The sequence below is a fragment of the Cynocephalus volans genome, chromosome 10 (genome assembly GCF_027409185.1).
Source record: "Cynocephalus volans isolate mCynVol1 chromosome 10, mCynVol1.pri, whole genome shotgun sequence".
NCBI classification, from domain to species: Eukaryota; Metazoa; Chordata; class Mammalia; order Dermoptera; family Cynocephalidae; genus Cynocephalus; species Cynocephalus volans.
The window spans coordinates 37,393,242-37,412,342 of record NC_084469.1 but is presented as its reverse complement, the minus strand read 5'-3'; positions in this window follow the sequence as shown (position 1 = coordinate 37,412,342).

The following is a 19,101-nucleotide window of genomic DNA, read 5'->3' as shown; positions in this document are numbered from 1 at the left end:
CCTCAGCTCCTGAGGAAGATTCTGGGTTGTTATGCACTTTCACTTGTTTTCTATTGATCACTGAAGACAACTGACTACTGTAATGCTACATTTTGAGTTGGAATTTAAAATAATTTACAAAGATCTCTTATGCCCCTTGGAACAGTCCCCCCACCTCTTGTCTGAAATTGAAATCTGGTAACAATCTTCCCTGGAATCCCTTTTAAGAGTTAACCATTATTCTCTCACACTTCAAGAACTCCTTAGTCCTCAGATAGAACTGATATCCTTCTCAATCCCCATTGCTGTCTATCCCCCTTTGTAGAAAGCTCTTCCTTCTTCAAGGTTTGTGCGATTTTGCTATTCCACATACATACTGCTGTCATCTGCTGACTCTTTATTCATTAAGATTTTGGCAACCGCCTTCTCTCTCCACCCAATTCTTACCACATTACCAGGAGACTTGAATGTACACATGGTTGATGCATCCTATACCTTGTCTCCCACATCCACCACCTTCTCTTCCACTTCATCTCTTCCACAGTCTCACTCTAGAAAATATTATCAAAACTGCCCAACTTCCAAAGTCACTAAATCAAGTATCTCCTAATATTGTAGCTTGTTTGCTGGTGTACTCCCAACATAACAGTTCTCCATCTCCATTGGCACCTCCAGTATTTGGACTCTTTTACTTCTTCCATATCCATTAGCCTCTGTTTTATCTTTACATCTCTTCCCAATTAAGCAAAAATTTATAACCTATCTTTATAATCACTCTACTGACAACTCAAACTTCTTTGCCATTCTCTACCCGCTCATCTCACCAGAGAGGAAAGACACCAAACCTGAATTAATCTAGCAATCTACTTTTCCATATTTCAGAGAAGATGGTACCACTACAGATTCAAATTTACTACTCTCATTGGGCCCTCAGTGCTGGTTATGTAATCAACTTGCTCAATCACCCTTTCTCCACTCTCCTTAAATCTGTTTCCCCTTTTGGCCTCAGCAAATTATCTCACATCCTACTCAAAAGAGAAAAAAATAGGTCAGTAAGTCAGCATAATGAGAGGTCCCCCACTCTTATGTCCCAACAGCAGCAATAATTTGCAGCTATGCAGGAACAAAAGTGCCTCTGTTGGGGTTTTGGAATTCAGGTAGGTGGTTATAAAACCCCAGTAGAATTCAGCACCCAGAAGGGCACATATCCAGGTGGCAGGCTCACTGACTATGGTCCCAGCTCCAGACCCAGAAATATTTTTGTCTCCCTGTGGACTGGGCTACAGCCCTATTTGGCTTGGTCCTGCTATCAGAACCATCTGCCAATGGGTATAGGAGAAGTCATATCGATTCATGCCTTGAGGGACCGGCCCAGCAACCTCAATCCTGGCTATAAACCCTGTGAAACAGCCCTGTAACTCAGTTTCAGCCCCTCTCTGCTGTGGTCTCAAAACAGTCCTACCCAGTTGGGATGCAGAGGGACACATGCCTATCTGTGCCCCCTCAGCCAGGCCTGCACACTCTGTCTCTGCTGCCGATCCCAAAGCATCCCTGTGACTTACTTCCATCCCCTCTCAGCCACTATCCAGTGCAAGTACTGCCTGCCCAGCAACCCACCCACTGATCTAGCAGGAGCCCTACTAGGGATCCAGAGGAAGCCATACCTATTCATGTACCTGGTAACAAGCCCTTCATCTGCAGACCCTGAAGCAGACTGTAACCCAGCACTAGTCCCATTGACCAAGGATCCAACAGGCAATCCAGTTCACTCAGGGACCAAACAGGGTCCATGCATGCTTGAGCCCCTGATAACAGGCCTGCCAACCACATATCCCACTGTAGGCCCAGCAGCAGCCATGTAACACAGCTCTACCTCCACTCAACCTTGAACCCAGAGGCAATCCCACAAGCCCAGGGCCCAAGAGGAGAAGGTCTTTACCTGCTGAAATCAATCTGTAAAAACTAGAAGATGGGTTTGTTACTTTAAATGCACAGACACCAATGCAATTTGTTGGAGTTTGCTGAAAAGACTCAGAAACGGACCAGAGTTTCCACACAACCTGGGTGTACCATACCTCATGAGACCTGGAAGTACATGCAAGGTCAACCATTAAAACCTGAGCTGTACAAAAAGCCTTCCCTAGGGAATCAGCAACAATGAATCAGTTTAGTTTAGCTCAAACTCAGAGCTCAAGTACTGGTCCCCACAGGAAGTTCCTCCATTTTAGAAGTAAGCAAAGGACAACAAATTAGTTCCAGTGCAGAGTTTAAGTGGCGAGAACAGCAAATAATCCAACACGGAACTGAAAGAAAAAACAAAATACCCACAGATCAGAGACAAAGTTTGATATTAACTAGTAAAAATCTAACACAACCAAAGAACACTTATAAAATCTAGAAAGACCTGAAGCCCCCTGGGCTCCAAGCCAGGGGGCAGGGAGAGCTCAGGGCCTCAGCCATGCCCCCCAGAACCCACAACCAGCCTAGTGATGACAACTGAGCCACTGCAGGAAGTGCCCTGGGCTCCCAAGCTGGGGCGGTGGGGGCTGATGACCTCAGCAATGCCCCCCCAGCATCCACAAACAGCCCAGTGACAACCATCAAACCTCTGCAGGAAGGGCCCCAGGTTCCAAGGCAGGGCAGTGGGGGCCAATGGCTTCAGCCACACACCCCTGACATCTGTATCCAGCCCAGTGATGACCCAGCCACCACTGAAAGCCCTGTTGTCTCCCCTGCTGGAATGAGGTGAGGGCCACGGACCTCAGTCACACTGCCCCTCCTTTCCCCTCTTCCCACCCCATTGCCCCTCCCCCTTCCCTTCTCCTTCTCCCCTCCAACTACTCTGCAACAACATCTTAGAATAAGGCATGGAGCCAGGGGAAGCCAAACCCAGCTGCAACTAGGCAAGATGCCACCATTGCCCAGGGGCCCCACTGGGGCCCTGAGGTATGAGGCTGGGGGAAGCCAAACCCAGCCACAACCTGGTAAAGAAAACACCAAAAACACCATTTTCACACAGGTAGCCCTCCACAGCCACTGCAATTGCCATGGCTGCCACAAAAGCGGCTAGTCTCTATAGAGCAGTCACAGCTACTGTGCAGATGGCACATCAGATTCTCAACTTCATTGACACAAGGAGAGGCACCAGCAAAGAGCAAAAAAGAAAAAAAAAAGAAAGAAAGAAAGAAAAGAAAAGTTCCTCTCTCTCCACAAAGCCCACTCCAGAGTAATAGAAGAAGCATCTGATTTATGATAACAGTGGAGGACTTGATCACACCTGTCTCAATGCTGGACAGATCATCTAGGCAACAAATCAACAGAGGAACAATTAATCTATCAGATGGAGAGAACGAATCTATGGTTATTAGAGGTGGGAGGGGGAGGGGAAGGAGGAGAGAGAAGGGGAAGGGGGTGAAGGGGAAAAGGGGAAAGTGGAGGGAGAGGGGGAATGGGAGAGACCAGATAAGGGGCATAAATAATAAGTATGATTTGTAACAATGAATATGATAATAAAATTTTTTTTTTTTTAAAGATGACCGGTAAGGGGATCTTAACCTTGACTTGGTGTTGTCAGCACCACGCTCAGCCAGTGAGCTAACCAGCCATCCCTATATAGGACCCGAACCCATGGCCTTGGTGTTATCAGCACCACACTCTCCCGAGTGAGCCACGGGCCGGCCCTAAGAAAAAATTTTTTAAAAGAAATAATCAAATTGCCAAAAGTCAAAGACAAAGAGAGAATTTTGAAAGCAGCCAAAGGAAAGCAACTATCACATACAAGGAAACCCACACAAGGCTAACAGCAGACTTCTCAAAAAAAACCTTACAAACCAAGAGGGAATGGGATGACATATTCAAAGTGCTGAAAGAAAAGAACTGCCAAGCAAGAATATTATCCCAGCAAAGCTGTCTTTTAGAAACAAAGGAAACATAAGACATTTCCAGACAAACAAAACTAAGAGTTCATTACTATGAGACCTGCCTTACCAGAAATGCTAAAGACAATTCTTTGAAACAAAAGGAGACTAAGTAACAACATGAAAACATAATCACTTTTAATTCCAGTATAAAAGTTAACTCAAAATTATTAAAAAGTAACTATAGGTAAAATAATTTGTTAAGGAATGCACAATATATCAAATGTAAAGTGTGGCATCAATAGCATAAAATATGGAGGGGGAGAAGTAAAAGTGCAGACTCTTTGTATGTGATTGAAGTTAAGCTGTTATTAGCTATAAGATGTTTTACATAAGCACTATGGTAACCACAAAGAAAAAAATCTCTAGCAGATACATAAAAGTTAAACAGAAAGGAATCAAAGTATACCACTACAAAACACCAACAAATCACAAAGGAAAACAGCAAAAGAGATAGAAAGGAACAAAGTTATCTACAAAACAACCAGAAAACAATTAATAAAGTGGCAATAATAAGTCCTTATCTTTCAATAATTACTTTATATGTAAATGAAATTCTCCAATCAAAAGAAACAGAATGGGTGGATGGATGAAAAAAAAAATCCAACAATCTGTTGCCTAGAAGAGATTCACTTTAGCCTAAGGACACATACGGGCTGAAAGCGAAGGGACAGAAAAAGATATTCCATGCAAATGGCAACCAAAAAACAAAATAGGCTTTTGTCAGACAAAACAGACTTTTAGTCAAAACCTGTCACGAGAGACAGGTTTTGGGGTCAAATGTAAGAAATCACTGCCATGACCACAATATATTAAATCATGATATATTAAGATTAATATATCTTAATATATTAAGATAAAGGTGTCATTTCACCAGGGGGTATAACAATTGTAAATATATATACACCCAATATTGGAGAAGCTAAATGTATAAAGCAAATATTAAGAGAACTGAAGGGAGAAATAGACAGCAATACAACAATATACAATATTACACAATAATATAAGATACTTCAATACCCCACTTTCAACAATGAACAGGTCATCCAGACAGAAAATCAAAAAGGAAACAGCAGACTTGGATAACAATATAGAAAAACATAGAAAGATATCTAATGTTCATGGATTGGAAGAATTAAGATTGTTAAAATGTCCAAACTACCTAAAGTTATCTACAGATTCAGTGCAATCCCTATCAAAATTCCATTGGCATTCTTCACAGAAATAGAAAAAAAATTGTAAAATATGGATGAAACCACAAAAGACCCTGAATAGCCAAAGCAATCTCAATCAAAAAGAACAAAGCTGGAGGCATCATACTACCATATTTCAAAATATATTACAAAGTTATAGTAATCAAAACATCATAATACTGTATAATCAAAACAGCATAATACAGTAACTGACACAATGACAAACACATCAACCAATGGAAAAGGATAGAGAACCCAGAAATAAATCCACATATCTACAGTCAACTGATTTTCAACAAAGGTGCCAAGAACACAAAAATGAAAAAGGACACTCTCTTCAATAAATGGTGGTGGGAAAACTGGATATTGATATATAGAAGAATGTAAAGGGACCCTTATTTCATCCTTTATACAAGAATCAACTCAAAGTGGGTTAAAGACTTAAGAATAAGACCTGAAACTGTAAAACTATAAGAAGAAGACAGGGGAAAATCTCTATGACATCAGTTGGGCAGTGATTTCTTGGATATGACCCTGAAAGCACAAAGAAAGCAAAAATAGATAAACGGGATTGCATCAAACTAAATAGCTTCTGCACAGCAAAGAAAACAATTAACAGAGTGAAGAGACAACAGATTGGGAGAAAATATTTGCAATTTATACATTGAATAATACAAGGAACTTAAACTACTCCATAACAAGAAAACGATTCTATTAAAAAATGGGCAAAGGATCTGAATAGACATTTCTCAAAAGAAGATGTACCAAGGCCAACAGATACATATTTTTTTAAATGCTCAACATCTCTAATTACTAGAGAAATGCAAATTAAAACCACAATGAGATATCATCTCACACCTGTTAGATTGGCTATTATAAAAAAGATGAAAGATAACAAGTGTTGGAAAGGAATGTGGAGAAAAGGGAACCCTTCCTTGTACACTGTCGGTGGTATTGTAAATTAGTACAGCCACTTTGAAAAATAGAACGGATTCCTCAAAACACTAATGATAGAATCACCATGTGATCCAGCATTCTCACTTCTCATTATACACCCAAAGGAACCGAAATCAGTTATGTCAAAAAGATGTCTGCACTCCCATGTTCATTGCAGCATTATTCACAATAGCCAAGATATGGAAACAACCAAATTGCCCATCAACAGATGAATAAATTTTCAAAATGTAGTATATATGCACAATGGAATACTTACTCAACCTAAAAAACAAAAACAAAAACAAACCCAGGAAATTCTGTCATTTGCAGCAACATGGATGAACCTCAAGGACACTATGCTAAGTGAAATAAGCCAGGCACAGAGACACCCATACTGTATGTGGAATCTAAAAAAGTCAAACTCATAGAATTAGAGAGTAAAATAGTATTTACCAGAGTCTGGTGGGGGGAGGCAGGAAAAGGGGGGACGTGGGTCAAATGATACAAAGTTTCAGTTAGATAGGAGGAATAAGTTCTGGTGATTTATTGCAGAGCATGATGATTTAGTTAATAATTATGTGTTATATATTTCAAAATAGCTAAAAGAGAGGATTTTAAATGTTCTCATCATAAAGAAATGATAAATATTTGAGGTAATAGATATGCTAGTTAGCCTGATTTGATCATTCTACAATGTGTACATGTATCAAAACACTACATTGTACCCCATAAATATATGATTATTATTTGACAATTAAAAATAAAACAAAATTTTAAAAATAACCTGATATAAAAATGGGCAGCAGCCCTGAACAGACATTTCTCAAAAGACATGCAAATGGCCAACAGGTATATGAAAAGGTGTTCAACATCACTAATCATCAGGGAAATGCAAATCAAAACCACAATGAGATATCGCCTCATACTTGTTAAGATGGCTGTTATCAAAAAGACAAGAGATAAGTTCTGGGAAGAATGTGGTGAAAGGAGAACGCTTTTCCATTGCTGGTGGGAATGTAAATTGGTATGGCCATTTTGAAAAACGTTACTGAAGTTCCTCAAAAAATTAACAATAGAACTACCATATGATCCAGCAATCCCACTACTAGGTATATACCCGAAGGAAATAAAATCAGTATCCTGAAGAGATATTTGTACTCCCATGGTCATTGCAGCATTGTTCACAATAGTCAAGATATGGAAACAATCTAAGTGTCCATAATGGATGAATGATAAAGAAAATGTGAGCTATATATATGTATATATAAAAAGAATGGAATACTGTTCATCCACAAAAAAAAAAGAAGGAAATCCTGCTATTTGCAATAGTATGGATGAACTTGGAGGACATTAGGCTAAGAAAGTAAGCCAGGCACAGAAAGACAAATACCATATGATCTCACTTTTATGTGGAATCTGAAAAAGTCAAATTCACAGAAGCAGAGAGTAGAACAGTAGTTGCCAGGGGCTGAGAATTGAGGCAAATGAGGAGATGTTGGCCAAAGAGGGCAAAATTTCACTTATAAGATGAATAAGTTCTGGGGATCTAGTGTACAGCATGTGTGGTGATAGCTGTGTTAATTTGATTGTGGTAATCATTACACAATGTAAATGTATAGCAAATCATCCTGCTACACACCTTGAATATTTTTATTTATCAATTAAATATTTTAAAATTTTTAAAAAAGAAAAAAAGAGATGCCATCAAATAGAAATGGCCTCACATTTCTACTGCCAAGACATCTTCCTTCCAATGAGGTCTCTCCTCCAATTTGGGGCCACCTCTGCTTGGCAGTAAATCTCATCCCTTCCCTCCTTGGAAAATTTATACAATGGACTATATTGCTCTTTCAATTTTATTCCTAGTTTTTCCCACTCTACTGGATCCTTTCTTAAATTTTTCCTTGATTCTATTTCTTTTTATGGCTATTTTCTCATTTATTAACTTTTCAACCAATTTTCTCAAAAGAGTTGTACATGCACACTGCCACCATTTCCTTACCTCCCACCTACACTTCGACTCACTCCACTCTGGTTTTTTTCTCTCCACTGCACTTAAGTGAATCTCACTATACTCCTCAGTGATTTCTTTGTTGCGAAGTCAAATTGACACTTCTCAATTCTTAATTTACTTGACCTTCCAACTGCGTGTCATGCATCTGACTATTCTTTTCTTTTTGGAAATGTTCTTTTTCCTTGATTTCCAAGACTCTGCCCTGCCCTAGTTTTTGCATAGCTCTGGCTCTCCAATTTCCCCTTCTCTCTCCTTTGTCAGTTCACCTTCCTCTGCCTGACTTGCAAATGTTTACGTGAGTTCTGTGTGATGTGGCCCAAAGTTCCATCTTAGGCTCCTTCTCTTCTCACTATACGTTTTCACCCTAATGATTTCATCTACTCCCTTACTACCCATAACCTATGAATTCTAAATTTATATCACAAACCTAATTCTCTCTCCTAAGATCGAGACTCCATCTCCCTACCAATAGGCACTTCAAACCCAAAACAGCCAAAATTAATTCATCACCTTCCTCTCCTCTCCTTAAAACTCACATGTATTCTTATGCCCTATCACAGTGGAGGGCAACACTATCCACTCAGTTGCTCAAGCTAAATATCTAGAAATCAGCCTTGAAATCGGCATGTCCTTCATTTCCATATCCAATCAACCATCAAGTTCTTTCTTTATTACACTTAAACATCTTTCAAGACCATCGACCTCTCTTTATTTTGCTGCCATCTTCCTCATGCAAACTACCGTCATCTAGTGCTTGGTCTCCCACACACCTATTCTTCTTTCCCAAGTCTAAACCATTCCAACTTCAGCCAAAGCAATCTTTTAAAACACAAGAATCTGATCACATCCCTCTCTAGCTGAAAACCATCCCTTTGCTTTTAGCATAAAGGCCAAAATCCTAAAGATGGTCCTTGCCCACCCTGCAAACTTCACCTTGTGATACTCTCCTCTTCCCTCTTTATTTTTTTATTTTTTTTATTGAAAGATAATTGGTTATATATATTTGTGGGATACATAATTGAATATCAATACAAGTGTACAATATTTGGTGTTCAAATCAGTATAATTAGTATGCTCATGGTTACCAAACATAATCAGTCTTTGTGACCCTTAGCTAATTTCTTGCTAACCCCTCTCTCCCTCCCCCTTTCCCACCTCTAATAACCACAATTCTGTTCTCTCTCTCTTTTTTTAATTCAGTATATTATTGTAGTTCTTCCTTCCCTCCTTTCTTCCTTATTTTCTTTCTTTATTTTAGCTCCCACTTACAAGTGAGGACATGCAGTATTTATTAAAGGGGACACAAAAAGATAGAAAGATATTCCATGTTCTTGGATTGGAAGAATTAACATTGTGAAAATGTCCATACTACCCAAAGTGATCTACAGGTTCAATACAATCCCCATCAAAATACCAATGACATTCTTCACAGAAAGATAAAAAACAATCCTAACATTCATACAGAATGACAAAAGATCCCAAATAGCCAAAGCAATCCTGAGTAAAAAAAATAAAGCTAGAGGCATAACACTCCTTGATTTCAAACTATACTTCAAAACTATAGTAACCAAAACAGCATGGTACTGGCATAAAAAAGACACATGGATCAATGGACCAGAATTGAGAACCCAGAAATCAACCCACTTACTTACAGCCAACTGATCTTTGACAAAGGCAGCAAGAACACACATTGGGGAAAAGACTGCCTTTTCAGTAAGGTGCTGAGAAAACTAGAAATCCAAATTTAGAAAAATGAAACTAGACCTGTACCTCTTGCCATATACCAAAATCAACTCAAAATGGATTAAAGACTTAAACTTAAAACCTGAAACTATAAAACTTCTAAAAGAAAACAGGGGAAACACTTCAGGATACAGGACTGGGCAAAGACTTTATGAATAAGACCTCAAAAGAACAGACAACAAAAGAAAACATAAACAAATGGGATTATATCAAATTTAAAAACTTCTGTACAGCAAAGGCAACAATCAACAGAGTGAAAAGACAACCTACAGAATGGGAGAAAATATTTGCAAACTATGCATCTGACAAGGGATTAATAGTCAGAATATACAAAGAACTCAAACAACTCAACAGTAAGAAAGCAAGTAACCTAATTAAAAAATGGGCAAAGAAGCTGAATGGGCATTTTTCATACAAAAATATACAAATGGCCAACACGTGCATGAAAAAATGCTCAACATCACTTAGCATCAGGGAAATGCAAATCAAATCCACACTGAGATATCATCTCACCCCAGTTAGACTGGCAATTATCAAAAAGACAGGGAATAACAAATGCTGGTGAGGATGTGGAGAAAAAGGAACCTTCCTACTCTCTTGGTGGGACTGTAAATTAGTGCAACCTTTATGGAAAACAGTATGGAGGTTCCTCAAATAACTACATATAGAACTGGCATACAATCCAGCAATCCCATTGCTGGGTATATACCCAAAGGAATGGAATTCATCATGTCGAAGGGATACCTGCAATCCCATGTTTATTGCAGCTCTATTTATAATAACCAAGAGTTGGAGTCAACCTAAATGTCTATCGACAGATGACTGAATAAGGAAAATGTGGTATGTATATTCAATGGAATACTACTCTGCCATAAAAAAGAATTAAAATTCTTTCTTCATCCCTCTTTATGTTTGAGTTGCACTGACCTCCTTTCAGTTCCATGAATATACTATGAGCCTTCTCACATCAGAGACTTAGCAAGTGTTGTTCTCTCACCTTCAAGAACTCTTTCTCACTTCTCACCTCCACACTTTGACTAGCAAAGTCCTATTCATCCTTCAAGGTGCACCTTAAATTTCCCTTCTTTAGGAAAACCTTCCTAGACTCTTTTCTCTTATTACTTACTATAACTGTAAATAAATAATGTCTTTCTCCCTCATTAAAATGTAAGCTACATGAGTGTAGGTTTGAGGTCTTACTTGTTCATCCCTATATCCATCCCTCAGCTTGGCATTGTGCCTTGAACAGACTACATGCTCAATAATTATATTTTGAAACTATGAGTGAATGAATGTTTCCAAACCTTGTACTGTATGCTGTCTGCATGCCCGCCAACTCTTGTCCATTTGGCACATTCTTTAGGTCTCAGCTCAAATGTTACCTCTTTTCATGCCTTCTTTAGGAGTCAAAGCACCCACTCTTACAAGTTCTATGACACCCAGGACGACTTAAATGTTTCTTTCCCCATATTTTAATATCACAGTCATATTTTCCTTGTTCTTGTTGCCTCTGACTGTAACACTTCTTCCTCCTCTTTGCAAGTTCACCCTATCTATCCTTCAAGGTTACCAGCTTTAAGAAGCCTTCCCTAGTAAGAAAGAGAACCTTTCTAGAGCAATCACTTAATACGTCCTCCTGTTCAGTTATTGTTTCTTGTCTTACCTCTCCTGTTGAGTTATTCCATCCTGATTATCGCTCCAGTTATTGCATCCTGTCTTATGTCTCCAGCTGTTATTGCATCCTGTCTTAACTTTCTAGTCCAAATATTGCATCCATTTTTATCCCTCCTGTTCTTTTATTTCATTCTACTTTATCCCTCTCAATTTCATTTGTTGCATCCTGTCTTATGTCACCTGTCCAGTTGTTCCATCCTGTCTTACCTTTCCTCTTCAGTTATTTCGTCATCTCTTATCTCTCCTGCTCATTTAGTGCATCCTGTCTTATCATTCCATTTCAGTTATCCTGTCTTATCTCTCTTTCCCATTTACTGCATCCCGTCTTATCTTTCCCATCCAGCTATTCCATCCTCTCTTATCTCTCCCATTCAGTTATTGTATCCTGCCTAATCTTTTATCTTCCATTATTGCACCCTATCGTCTCTCTCCTATTGCTCAAGATTTTGGATTGATAAGTTTGTTTTACTCATTTAAAGAAAAATAGTTATATTTATTCATATTTTACTTCTGAACTTTCCTCAACTACAATATATATGTAAGGAAAAATTAATTTTTAAGTCTTTTCTCATAGTTTCAGCACTTTCAAAACCAACAGGCAACTGTTTACACAGTAAAATTTATAGATATCCAAAGTACTCACAAACAACTAGTACATGAAAATGAAAACATTCACTCCATTTTCCATACACAACTGCCTCTTACCTCTTTACAGTTATCTCTCATTGATATCCCACCATTTGGGAATATATTCTCTTTCTACCTCAAGTAAGTTCCAATTCTGTAGACGATGCCAGCTATCAACAGGGACAGCAACACCTCCTGGTACTTATTTTTTAGTCTAAAGGTATCTTAGTGCCATACCCAAAACTCAAACAGAAAAAAAAACCCTAAAAGTAAACATGATTTTAACATAAAAGTCCTCCTCCCAGAGAAAGTTGCCTAAGCATGTCTTGTTGTTTAACTGGAACTGAGAAGCAAGCAAAAATTTATGGAGATCTAAGTTATAATTAAGTTTGGCCACTGATTTATATTTATTACAGTTCATCAGTACACGGGAAATTAGATTCCCAAGTATTAATTATTAATGTTGCCTGAGTAGTGGGAACAGTACATAATTTTTCTCACCTCAGAGTAGAAATAAATGTTAAATAACAACTTGAAAGGAAAGTAAGAGAAAGCCATACAAATAAATGCAAACCTTTAGGAATTAGTGATGCCCTAAAGAATGAAATAGAATGACTAGAAAGACTTGGAAGATTCTCTCTACATTCTTTTCCCATGTAGACTTGCTTTCCTAAGAATCTGTGTACCTCTGAGTTAAGAAAAACTCCTGGCAGATGCTTCTCTATTCCAAGAAGTAAGAGGAAACATGTCGACAGCTAAGAGGGCACAGTAGTGAGTAAGCAAAACCGTGACGTGTTGAGGGCCAACTGATGGATACATCACCAACATAGAGTTTCTGAAAAACATGTTCAAGGCTCTTGAGACTTATATCCTTATAGACTGTAGCACAGAAAATATGTCTCTACATATTTCCATATTTTCAGCACCATGTATTTTCCATAGTTCTGTGTGTCATGGTTTTAGTTTATTTATGGCATCCTGGTTTTAAATATGCTGGCTTATGATATGCTCAACAACAGGACACCCTAACACCACATGAAGTTCCATAAATGCAGGTTTTCATAAAGTGTAAGTCATTTGATGGGAGGTCCCTCACTTATTATTCTGTTGGCCTTTTACTTGCGATATTGCCTTTACTGTGCCAGTGAAATACCACATTAGATAAATACATAATTTTTGATTTGGAAGGGACCTCAGAGGTTAAAAGCTAGTGGCTAGACAATTGTCTCTGGGGGAACACTGCCTGACCCGAACACTGATTCTACCACACACCAGCTATGTGGGCCTGAGCAATTTACTTAACCAGACTGTAGCTTGATTCCTTTCCAGCAAACGGCAATAATAGTACTTTCTACTCTAGGTTTGCATGAGGATAAAATGAAGCAATGTACATCAAATGCTTAGATATACACATAGCTTGTAGTAGACATTCAATATATATTGAATAGACATTCAATATATGTATTTTTTTTCTTACTTCCTCACAATTTTCCCTACCTGAAACACTCTTCATTCAGATTTTTGCCTGGCTAATTCTTTCATGTTATTCAGGTCACAGCTCAAAGAAGACTACCCCAGTTCACCATACCAAACATGGTCCCCTGCCCATGTCAATCTCTACCTCATTTGCTCTAATTTATACTTTCCACAGTTTAGTGCTTGGAACACAAAATTCTTCTTTAAGTACTTTTATGAGTTTATTGTCTCCACTACCCGCTTCCATCAAAATGTAAATTCCATCAGAGCAAGGACTTTGGTTTTTAAACTCTTGTATGTCTGCTCAATAAATGCCAATTAAATGAGTGAATACTAATATGGAAAGAAGCTCAAAATACATTATAATGAGGCAAAGGGAAAAAAATCAAGTTGAACACCATCAGTCTCCCATTTGTATAAACGTATATACTATATGAGTGTGCACAGAAAAATGTTTGTATGTATAAAAAATTACCTCTGGGAGTAGTTTGAATTTGGCACATAGTCATCCTTGACCTAATCATCATCAATATCTGGGCCTTCTCAAAAACTTCGATTTCCAGCATCCCATTCATTCCCATTCATTTTGTAATTTTGTATAAATTACAAAAACTTACACAAAGATAAATAGATAATCTGAATAGGCCTATGCCTATTAAGGAAATTGAATCAGTAATTAATCACCTCCCCACCCCTCCCCCTGAAAAAGCACCAGGTTTACATGGTTTCACTGGTGAATTCTACCCAATATTTAAGGAAGAAATAATACCAATTCTCCACAATATCTTCAAGCACAGGGAATATTTTTAACTTATTCTAATGAGTCCAGCATGACTCCATACCAAAATCAAATTAAGACATTAAAAGAAAGGAAAACTACAGATCAGTATCTCTCACAGATAGATGCAAAAATCATCAACAAAGTATTAGTAAATCAAATTTAACAGTGTATAAAAATAATTACAAAACACAACCAAGTGGAATTTATTCCAATCGATCTCTATCCAATACTTCGTCTTCTTCCAGCTCACCTACTCCAGATTTCCCCTCCCTGCAATTCTCTGACATCATTAAGGCCTCCTATCCACTAACCCCCACCACTTTCTCATTGTTCTGATATTTCCCCTTATATTGTCACTTCCTTCCTTACCTAAGCTTAAATTTCGTGATCCGATATTATAATTACTCACTTGAAAAGATTCTTAGCTCCCTTGCCTCTCTTTCCCTATATTGCATTTGCCTGACAAAGTCTCACCTTGGTTAAACTCAATTACTTACCTTTTCTTTGGTCACATCCAAGCAACTGAAGTTGCTGGAAAAGAAACAGACAGTTTCACTAAACTGGTCTCACTTTAACTTCATGATCACAACTCAATACTCTGGGCAAGTGTAGGACACCTATCACTTTCCAAAATAAACACTTTACATCTCCTCTGTGCCTGCTACATCTCCTCCACTGCCCTCACTCTCAACCAATGACCTTGCCTCACACTTCATTGAGAAAACAAAAGCAAGCAAATAAGAGTTCCTCATCTTCTTACCAACTAATCTATCAACTAACCTGGATCTTGCCTTCACTCTTTCCTAATACACAAAGTGTCCGTGCTCCCATCAGAGTCCACCCCCTCGATTGCACCTCTGGATTCTAGCCCCTCTTGCCTTCTCTCCCATCATCAGTTCTCTCCCTTCATCTTCTCTCTTGCATCTTCAATTTGTCTAAATCTATAGGATCCATCTCACCAACACAAATATGCTAATCCCTCCCATCTTTTAACACTATGCTTAGTCTCTCCTGTTTTGAATCTACATCTGCCTCCAGATACTACTGCATTTATTAGCTACCTTTCTCGATAATCCTTTTTTTTTCTAACCTTTATTGTGAGACAAAATATTTGCCCCTAGCTGTTGAATCACCCCAAGATTTGTGTTCTCAAGAGCCTCAGATGTTGTAAAACAAAGACTGCTGTGTCCTTTCCAAATTCCAAATTCCTGACTCACAGAATCCATGTGCATAATAAAATAGTTGTTTTAAGCCACTACATTTGGGGTAATTAGTTAGGCAGCTATAGTAACTGGACAATGGTCCCAGCCATCATTATATTCCATCTGCATTGTGGCAATGCCTACGTACTCTCGGTCCTGTTATCTACCTTTGGCCAACTCTTTCTGTCTATAGTCTACACTCAACACAGAAACCAGAGTGGTTCTTTTAAATCTTCAGTCAGATTACATTGCTCCTTTGTAAAAAATTCTTACCAGCTCCCCATCTAACTCAAATGAAAAACCAAAATCCCTACATTGTCCCACAAGGTCCTACATTATCTGGCCTTCCCTACCTCATCTCCTGCCACTCTCACCTTTGCCCATTTTGCTCCTGTTATAGGTTTCCTTGCTGCTTTTTTTTTTAAACTGACAAATAAAAATTGTACATATTTACATATATTTAATGTATATCATGGTGCTCAACACAATGTTTTAAAATATACATACATTGTAGAATGGCTAAATCAAGCAAATTAACATATGCATTATCTCATATGCTTATCATTTTATTGTGGTGGGAACACAAAATCTACTCTCTTAGCAATTTTCAACTGTACAATACATTTTATTAACTATAGCCACTGTGCTGTACAAAAGATCTCTTGAACTTATTTCTACTGTCTGACTGAAAGTTTATATCCTTTGACTAAAATCTCCCCAATTCCCTCCCCAAAGCCTCAGCCCCTGGTAACCAGATTTCTACTCTCTGCTTCTGTGAGTTCAACATTCTTAGATTCCATTTATAAGTGAGATCATGTGGTATTTGTTTTTCTGTACCTAGCTTATTTTACTTAACATAATGTCCTCCAGGTTCACTCGCATTGTCATAAATTGAACACTTCAGTTGTACTCCTGCCTCAGGACCTTTGCACTTTCTGTTCCCTCTACCTGAAATACTCTTCTTCCAAATATCCATACGGCTTGCTCTTTCAATTCTCTGACTTCTACTCAAATGTCACCTTAAAATAGAAGTCCACCCAGATCACCCACCTTGGTTCAATATTCCCCTTCCCCCTTACTCTGCTTCATTGTTCCTTTCAGTACTTAATACCATCTAACATACTATATATTTACTTGTTTATTTAGCTGTGTATATCCACCCCTGTTGACTGACAATACCATGAGGGCATGAGCTTTGCCAGTTTTTGCAGTATTCCCTGTGTTAGAACAGTAGCTGACATATAACAGACATTCAATAAATATGTACTGAACAAACGAGTGAATGAATGACTGTACCCACATGATGGAATGACAACTATATAGAGTGCAATAAATAGCTGACTTAAAAATAAATATACAACCTTTTTTCAGTAATAATAACTCTTTGGAGTTTCAGAGAATTGTATAAGAAAACAAACACCAATCTGACGTGCTAAATCTCAAGGGGTTTTATTGATGTCATGCTGCCATGCCGGACACCACAGAAGTTAGGACACGGACATTTCCAGCCTAGGTCCTAATGGTATTTTTTAAACAAAATTTACATAAGAAAAAATAACAACAACAAAAATAATCTTGTTCATTGGACATTTCATAAGCAAAATCTATCCTTTAGCCCTTTACTACTACTTTAACTTCCTAGATATACTAGAAGTGTCAGTATGCCATTGTGACTTTCATCATTAAGAAATGTTTCCCTCAGCAGCCCCTGGTGACACAGTCCTAAACATTTTACATATATGTATGTGTATAAATTAAATGAGATTAAGTATATAGAATCTCACATATATAATTATATATAAAATCTAATTTAATTTGTATAACCTTGTAAGGTGAAAGTAGTATTAGATTTCCACCATAAGTATGTGGCTTGTTTGTGTGTGTGTTTTGATTCTTGTTTTTTGATTTTGGGTTTTTTGGCACCTGGCTGGTATGGGGATCCAAACCCTTTACCTTGTTGTTATTAACACCATGCTCTACCGAGTGAGCTAACTGGCCAGCCCAAGAGTTATGTTTTTAATAGATAAAGAAGTACAAGATCATAGAAGCCTATATTTCCTAATCTGTGAGGATAATGACAGAAAATGCCAGAGAGGATCTTTTATCTAGACTGCTTAAATATAGCATACAAAATAGCTCTTTTAATTTAGATTGAAGCTGTCCTTCCCACCCATATCTAATCATAAAGAACCACACAAATACAAGAATGAATAGTATTAATTTCTGATACTTCTATTTATACAACCCTTAGAGAAGCAAGTTTAAGGGAAATATCTCCTCTGTCATGCAGCATTGCTTCTCCTTTCTCCTTGTCCAAGCTCTACAAGGTTCTCTGATCTACTCCTGGTGGTCCATGATAGTTGCTACCTTGTTCCTTAAGTTCCAAAAGAAGTAAAAATAAATGAGTTGCGAAAATCTTGGAGAAAAACCAGACTTTGATGGCCTAACACTTCGGATAAGTCACTAGACTTCTGTCATTTTCATAGAAATTAAAAAAAAAAAAAGCCTGACCACCTATTTCTTAAACAAATTTTAAAAGTATAAAAGATTCAATCTATCAATATGTTAAAGAGAAATTCCAAGTCAATAGGATAATAAAAACAACGATCTCATTAATCAGTAATTTAAACCAGCAGTTAGATGAAAATACCACACCAGATCTTAGGGACACACTTATAGTAGGTAGATTTCCTGTCATATCAGCAACAGCTGTGCATGTGAAAAAAACCACCAAAATCCAATTTATGAGAATTATGGCATATGTGATGGTCCACCCATTTTCTCAATCTACAGGGAGAGTGTTGTAGATACCACATTTTCCCTCCCACCCTAAATAAAAATATGCAGTACGCACCTTATTAGAACTACAGCTAGCCACGAGGGTTTGCCCATGAACTAGGAATGCCTGTTTGTGTCTCCTTCCATTTTGCAGTGGAAACATGTATGCAACGTCATACAGCACGCTGTTGCCCCCTCAGTGAAAACATATGAGATGGAGATATCCATGGCAAGTCTTCCAGAAAAGGAACAGAAGTGCTTTTATCTATTCTAAACCCCTATACCTCTGCCACTGGTCCATCACCACTGCTAATATGAGAATTCTCTTTCTTCTTCATGTTTAGACGTTAAGACTTTAAAAGAATCTATCATCAGTCTTTCTAAACTCCATAACCCAGCTAGGAATTTTCCATGCTAATATGCATCACTTGCTGCTTCCAATCACAGTGTCAGATCTAAAATTCATTCCAGACTCCTTAACACTTCTAAGCACTAACAAATCATTTAGTCCTAAACTCCTCCCAACAGACTCATTCTGCTGGACCAATTTTATATGCAGGAAAGTAACTGGGAACCTGGCCTTGAATTAATTCTGTGATGAATGATACAACAGCCAAGCTGGAGAAACAGCCTTGGAAGCCCTGAATCCCCGTCCCCTATCAAATGCCTCTGAAGAACCCTAGATCGTCCTCTGTCAAATTATTTATAGGTGACAAAAAATATTTCTAATTATATCTATTCACAGCCAGAGTCAGTGAATATTATGCAAAGAGATTGCCAA